The following is an 8,360-nucleotide window of genomic DNA, read 5'->3' as shown; positions in this document are numbered from 1 at the left end:
ATGGTCATGGAGCCTCACTGCCTCTAATGGTCATGGAGCCTCACTGCCTCTAATGGTCATGGAGCCTCACTGCCTCTAATGGTCATGGAGCCTCACTGCCTCTAATGGTCATGGAGCCTCACTGCCTCTAATGGTCATGGTGCCTCACTGCTTCTCATGGTCATGGTGCCTCACTGCTTCTCATGGTCATGATGGCTCATTGTTTCTCATTGTTATGGTGCCTCATTGTCTCTAATGGTTATGGTGCCTCATTGTCTCTAATGGTTATGGTGCCTCATTGTTTTTCATGGTCATGGAACCCAAGTGTCAAGAAAAAGCCCTCAACCTCAAGTGATTCTGCTGCATTTTCACATATGAATTAGAAAAGATCTTTCCACTTGTGTCACAATTTCTCCTCATATTTCTCTGCGCACATTTAAAGAATTCTCAGCGTGCGTGTAAAATTTATGTAATCAACAAATACTGTATACAATTTTTACAGAAAAAGGGTCATCACTTGCGCAACATGACCATATTATTGCTGTAACATTCCTTGCATCTGACATGTCTGCGAGTTACATTGGAAACTACAGTGTGACCTGCAAAATATTTTTTTTGTTTTTAGTTTGGGGATCGAGTGGAAGCCTGTTGGGTTTGTAGTTTGTGAAAGAGATTTACCCTGACTTGTCCCTGTCCTAGTGGCAACTGTTTCACCAGTAAATCTCCAACAGCAACATAGATCAAAACAAAGCCATAACCCCCATCAGGTTTTCTCCTTCCTATCGGGTAAAACCGTTGTCACCGGGACAGAAAGGGAGCAGATATCTCTCTAACATGGCAGAAAAAAACCTGACAGGGGGTTCTACACCTTCTCCGCTGTATTGAAAATTGGGAATAATACTTTTGGCTGGACTAACACTTCAGGTGATATCTAGACGGGTTTTTTTTGTGTTACCATTAAAAGGCAAAAATGATTTATTGATTCAGCTCGGCTAGTTCATTGACTTGCATTATCCTTTTGGTCTGTAGGGAAAAATGTGCCACCTGCTGGAGACTCTCAGGGCTGACTTGGACTCCAAGGACGAGAAGCAACTCGATCTTTTTGAAGATCACAACTTTAGTGCCAGCAGACATTTTAGAGATCCATTCGTCCGTCCCCGTGCAGTCAAGAATGATGGTTTCCGTTCTCAAGACTTTTTGGTAGAGGGCTACAAATCTAATCTAAGGTACCTCCATGGAAAGGACGATGAGCCTCAACTCCGAGAACATGTCCAGACTGGCCTGGATGAAGAAGACAAGCCAGGACCAAGCGGGTCCCTAATTTGCCTTGACAAAACGGATTTGGACCACAACAATTTTCTCAGCGGTCAGGAAGACGTTTTAGCCACCCCCCGGTCACCTGAAGCTGTGATATCTCTTCCTGAGGATGAGCTGGACACGTCTCTACAAAAAGATGACTTCTTATCTTTGCAGGACAATCACAAGGAGACGTATTCCGAATCACAAGACAACATCCATCTGTCAGAGGAGACGCCACCTGTGGACAATGTTCTCCCAGAAGACCATAATGAAATCCAGAGAAGCTTCTCCCAGATGGGTCTGAACGATCTACCAGAACTGGATCAGGACTTGAAGACTTCCCTTCAGCCAAGGGATCTTGAGGATCTGGAACAGAGCTTCTCAGAAATCATTCAAGTGTCCAAAGCTGAAGACAGTTCTGTTCACGAGACTGAGAACGTTCCCTCCGACCGCGAGGACATCTTTGATCTGGATGACTTCTAAAGGGTTAAAGTCATGAAATCAATACACACTGGTTACTGGTATGCTGTCATTAGAGAATTGGGAAGCTGCCATTGCTGCTAGCTCCACTTATAAATGCTAGTTGCCTGGCTGTCATGCCAATCCCATGCCTTCAGTGGGATCTGACCTGGAAAAAATAGGCTGAATAAAAGTCCTGACCTCACTCTTGACTTTCCGATCGGCTTGAGAAGCCAGAGAAAGCCTGGAAACTGGTATTGTAAGATGGAGTTTAGCAGTGGCAGCCCCCATGTACAGCTTTTCCTTAACAGCCGACTATATGCATTGTATATCTGACTTACGGGTAATGATATAGGGCTACGACAGCCAGATTGTAGAAATGATATCAACTAACGACCTCTAGAATTTAAAAAAAAAGGCTTCTGCATCAGCCAATAAGGGAGCAGTACAGCCATCAGTTTAGATTGCACTTCACAATATTTTTATGTAGCTCCTCAAATGCCGCTAGTTTCAGAATGATTTAATCCTCATTCATGTAAATTGGAATGCGGAATGTGAGCCAGGTATGCTCATCCAACTTCAGTACCTGACCTCACGAGTTCCCACAGACACCCTCCAAAATCTTGTGGAAAGTCTTCCGAGAAGAGTGGAGGGTGTTTGAGCCGCAATGGAAGGCCAGCTCCAAATTAATGTCAATGGGGGGACCCACTCTATATCAATGGCCATGGGGGACCAACTCCATATTAATAGCCATGGGGGACTAACTCCATATTAATGGCTGTGGGGGGGGAAGGGATTACCTCCATGTTAATGGCCATCGCGAACCATCTCCATGTTAATGTCCATGGGGGACCAACTCCATAATAATGTCAATGGAGGGACCAACTACAATTCAATGGCCATGGGGGACCATCTTCAAATTAATAGCCATGGGGGAGCAACTCCATATTAATGGCTGCGGGGGAACCAACTCCATATTAATGGCTGTGGGGGAACCAACTCCATATTAATGACCATGGGAGGGACTAACTCCATAATAATGGCCATCGTGAACCATCTCCATGTTAATGTCCATGTGGGACCAACTCCATAATAATGTCAATGGAGGGACCAACTACAATTCAATGGCCATGGGGGACCATCTTCAAATTAATAGCCATGGGGGAGCAACTCCATATTAATGGCTGCGGGGGAACCAACTCCATATTAATGGCTGCGGGGGAACCAACTCCATATTAATGGCTGCGGGGGAACCAACTCCATATTAATGGCCGTGGGAGAACCAACTCCATATTAATGGCCGTGGGAGAACCAACTCCATATTAATGACCATGGGAGGGACTAACTCCATAATAATGGCCATCGCGAACCATCTCCATGTTAATGTCCATGTGGGACCAACTCCATAATAATGTCAATGGAGGGACCAACTACAATTCAATGGCCATGGGGGTCCATCTCCATATTAATAGCCATGGGGGCCCTACTCGATATTCATGGCATATAAATGCCCATGGTTTTAAAATGGGGTGTCCAACGAGCTCGTATAGATGCGATGGTCAGGTGTCCTCAAATTATGGTGTATCCACCCACCCCCCCGGGCCTTCATTGTAATGACTAAAGTCAGAATAAATATTACAAACCTTTATTGACCGGCGGCTGAAAGAAAAAAACATTTCAGGGTTCAGCGATCCTTGAAGGAAGCGATGCCGAATGGTGCAGCCAAGGGGGCGGGGTGTATTGTTGCTGCGCTCCATGCAGAAACGCAGGAAGCGGTTTATTGATGGGAGAAAACCCTTCCAAGTTAATAATACACTTTTATGAAGTATCTCAGCCTGCTATAGACTGGAATCCACTCTGGGAAAGCTATTGATCGTTCTAATAGACGGTCCCGGCGGCAATTATAAAACCTTTAGGCAGTAAATCCCTGACAATTACCAGCTTATAAACCTATGCGGCGCTCCTAGCCAGGTGAAGAACGGACAAGTGGCGTCTTACGGGAAACACTTGTTTATTGTTACTAAAAGCAAGTCGGCGTTAAAGCTTTAAACATTGGTTTATTTATGGCTGGCAGGAACGCAGCCAATCCGATTGCTAGGAGGTTTTGGTCGCTGAGTTATGAGGCGCCCCCCATACCCTTGTCTCCAGCTCCTTGTGAATCAGTAATGTCACTTGACGGGGGATGGGCTGTGTGGAGGAGGTTATTTTGCTGTAAAAATATGAAATTGTACTAATTTATTTTTCAATAAACGTTTAGAGCTCGTAGCCCGCCGTCTGTACGTTGCATCTGAATTGAATATTTTTGTCTTCAGAAAACGAAGGTAAACTTTGGCACCCGTGGTGCGTGCAAAAACTAAACACCATAGTGCACAGAAAAGTGCATGTGAACACACAAAAAGTGCACTAGGGTGCGTCAACTGGAACATCTTCTGAAGAGATAGGGCCCTTCCCTGACACCCCCTCCCCGGGAGCAATGCTCTTGACCGGGGCAAGGCACTCCTGTCCACATGGCCAAAAGCAGGCGGGACCCATCACTCATGTTCATCCAAAGCTGACCACCAAGGACTAGGTTGGGGGTCCTCCCATAGAGAGACCCCTGGTTCAAGGAGAAAGGAACCTGATGGCCACACATCCAACCTCTAGACATCAGAGCAGGCCTGAAGACCCGCACCCTCTATCCTGTGGAGTGGAAAACAAAAGTGAATGTGCAGAGAAATAACTATGTGCCAATGTGGAAGACAATGGGCTAGGCCTTGCGGCCCAGTATAAAAATTCAGCCAAAAGGCCTAGCCCAAGAGGCAAGGTGTGGCAAAAGTATATGGTGTCATGGCCAACGTGCCTTTCACATGGTGGGGTCCCAAACTCCGAATGCTACCTGGCCACCCCCAAGGGCGCTTGGCACCGCAGGCAAGGAGCCCTTAACCAGACCAGTTAGTCCTGTTGAAATCAGGAAGCACTTGGCCCCACCAGATCCTGGACACTAGGGAAGTACTCCCAACCCCCAACCTTACATAGTTCAGTTTCCTTACCTACAGCCAGAACCCTTTGGAACCCCCATCATTCCCGGCAGGGTACTCTAGGTGAGTGGACTCTCGGTTTCCTTAACCCTTTCATTTCTGTCATTTGCAACCCCATAAAGAGTCGGAGGCTCAGAGTTCTGCTTGAAATATTTATTTGCATGGCAAAAATATACTATGTCCGTTTTTGCATAAAATATCAGATATATTACATATTTGGTAAAACAAGCTTTATCGTCACACAGAAATCTGTACACGCCTTACACTGTACACCCCACAGCTCGGCACGCATTGTACAATATGGTACACGATCAGGAAAGCCCTAATCGGCTGTGGGGGTGGGGCGCTATAGAGCCAGCCATAGGGACACGGGGACCAGCGTGGGCTTCGAATCTTCCATCATCTGTTCTGTTTAATTGAATGTAAAGTGCAACCGTGAACTGCAAAGTACGGCATGCCGGCGATGAGCGAATCAAATTGCAGATCGGCGAATGTATCAAACATCTGCACGAAGATTTGTCCAGTTACAGGGAACCCAACAATTGTCCGGATTCCCAAATTGCACGATTCTCGGCAGATCTGCGTACAGACGCTCCGATTTAGATCCGCCGATTCGTTCATCGCTAGCCGTAACCCGGGACAGTCGACCATTTCAGCGAGCTGCGGTAAGCACAGCGATCTGTTCGTTCTGATTGGCCGTTATTTGGTGTACAATCGTTATGTGGAGAAGGCTGATAAAAAGGCACAAATCGGGTATTTCAAATATATAAAAACTAGGGATGCACTGATACCACTTTTTTAAGACCGAGTACCGATACTTTTGATCAAGTACTCGCAGATACCAATTACCGATACTTTTTCTTAAAGGGACAGGTCACATTTTTTCTAAAGCAATACAAACTAATGCTTTAAGGTCACTTTCTTAATATTCTAATTCATGAGATGACGAGGGAGCATGACGCCGGCTCCCCGGCCAATCAGAATGCCAGGCGCTGCGTCATTACACGGCTTCCGGATTTGCTAGCTTCCTGACCAATCGGGAAGCCGGGCAGCGCGTCATTGCGCGCTACCCGGCTTCCTGATTGGCCGGGAAGTCGCCTCCATGCTCCCTCATCACAAGTGATGAGAGAGCATGGAGCCATTTCCTGGCCAATCAGGAAACCGGGCAGCGTGTAATGATGCGCTACCCGCATCAAGTACTCGTGCTAGGTATCGGAGCATTTGGGCGAGTACAAGTAATCACCCAAATACTCGGTATCGGCACCGATACTAGTATCGGTATCGGTGCATCCCTAATAAAAACATCTCTGCTGGTTCTAAATAAATACACAATAGCCAAATATACCGAAAACCAACCAACCCCCAAACTGTACTTCACCGATCACTCTCTGTACTTTATAAACCGGAGAGGAAATGATTTGTGAAAAATAAAAAACATTTTCGTTATAAAAAAAAGTGCAGTAACCCGCAGCAACCATTGGAAAGATTCCCTCTGAAAGGGCAACTGTGCCCAATGGGCAGAATCAATCAGGAAATCACAACGATCAGTAAACACTGCGGCAGCGCTAAAGCACATTTGGTTCAACTTTTATTGGAGGTGGAAATGATTAATTGCGCTCGTCTCGGAACTTTAGACCCATTCACACTACAGTGTTTTGTTGCATGTTTCCCGAAGCAACGCTCAACATGAAGAATCCCATTCTTTGCAATGAGTCCCCTTCACACCTGAGCATTGTCAACTACACTGAGTGGCCGGATTATTATACACACTGAGTGGCCGGATTATTATATACACCGAGTGGCCGGATTATTATATACACTGAGTGGCCGGATTATTATGACCACCTGACGTTTGTAGGCAAATTAGCTATAATTTGGCGCTGAAGTTGCTAGAGGGCCAGACCATTATAAATAGGGAAGCGGGTTGGTTACCACGACAGTAGAAGGGATTTGTTTCTGAAGATACGGGGAAACAACGCGATGTAACAGCCTTGGAACGCGGGATGATTGTTGGCGCTCGGAGCCATGGAGCGAGTATCGGCAAAACAGCAGAATTCGTTACATGTTCAGGAGCAGCTCATTGTTAAAGTGTTTAAAGACCGGACTGTCAGCCGAAAATCTGGGTTTGAACGTGCGAATTGTGGCCGTCAGCGACTAGTCAATGTTAGGGCAGAACGGGGGAGGGGCAAGACTGGTACAAGACAACAGAAGGGCAACAGTGCCGTGTCAGATTCCTCGCATCACCTTTCATCATCTCGTGGAGTCACGAGGCGACCCAACCAAGTACTGATGGGGGCGGGGCATAATAATCTGGCCACTCAGTGTATAGCTTAAAGTCACATCTCTCCTGCGAGTCGGGTGAGAAAGCCGAGCAAGGGCTCATTCCATCATACACCAAACAAATCCAAGAAAAGACCCCCCCTTCCCTGGTGATAATCCAATGTGAAGTAGCTTTAATGATCTGGACATACATGTAGCCCCCTCCACCCCAGGACTGCCTCCACTGACCCGTTTCACCCAATACCCTGAATCGTAGAGACGAGTCCTTGTTAGGAATGGCTGGATGTAGAGTACCCTGCCTGGAATGATGGGGGTCCCAGAGGGTTCTGGCCATGGGAAGGAAACTGAACTGAGCATCCAAGCACTTAAGGTTGGGGGTAGGGAGAGGGTACCAGTGTCTCCTGATCTGAACGGGTCTACCTGGTCTGGTCATGGGCTGGGAAGGCAGAGAGCCCGCGGTGTCTAGGACCCCCCTGGGAGTGCCTGACTAGCGCTATGGCTTTGGGACCCCGCTGTGTGACAGAGCAATAGGCCAGGGTACCTCTTGTTTGTTTTTCCTGCACAACACCTCTTAGGCTAAGCCTTATGGCTGAGACCAGGGGTCATTGGGGTCATTTTTACACCAGGCTGCAAGACCTAGCCATTGTATTGCACATTATCACCTATTTATTTTCTCTCCGCTCTCTGCCCACTTCACTTTCTATGTGTGTTTTTTCACTCTACAGGATAACGGTGTGAATGTTTGGCCATCAGGTCCCTTCCTGCCCTGACCTGGGGGGGGGTCTCTCTTCGGGAGACCCCCTAACCCAGTACTTAGTGGTCGGCTTGGGCTGACCTTGAAGAGTGGAGCCTGGTTTTGGCCAGGTGGACCAGAGTGCTTTGCCCCTGCCGGGTCAGGGAAGGCGCCTTTCTCTTCGGGAGAAGACCAGGTCAACACACCTTATTTTTTTAATTTTTGTCGTGTATATTTCATGTGCACTTTTTTGGGGGTCACCTTGGTGTTAGTTTTTGCACAAAGGAAAAAAAAATATATATACACATAAGTTTGTTGTTGAAGGGTTACTGCACTTTCGACAAAATTTGGCCTTACTGGATATAACGTGATTGTTGTATAACCAAAATATACGTCACACAGAGCCAGGAGGAATCTATTATTGGTCACCAGCACAGGAGGGGGGATGGGCAATGTCACCACCTGAATACAGACCCCCTATAACACACAACAGAGGTTCTAACCCTAGCCCCCAGTCTCTCCAAAACAAAAAGTTGAGCCGGAGCTGCGCTTTCAGCTCTGATAACCGCGGGGCGTGCTGGACAACACGGCTC

This window comes from Nanorana parkeri, unplaced genomic scaffold (genome assembly GCF_000935625.1).
Source record: "Nanorana parkeri isolate BGI_ZX_2015 unplaced genomic scaffold, ASM93562v1 scaffold658, whole genome shotgun sequence".
In the NCBI taxonomy this organism is placed as follows: domain Eukaryota; kingdom Metazoa; phylum Chordata; class Amphibia; order Anura; family Dicroglossidae; genus Nanorana; species Nanorana parkeri.
The sequence above is the reverse complement of the archived record's forward strand: the minus strand, read 5'-3'. Positions refer to the sequence as shown.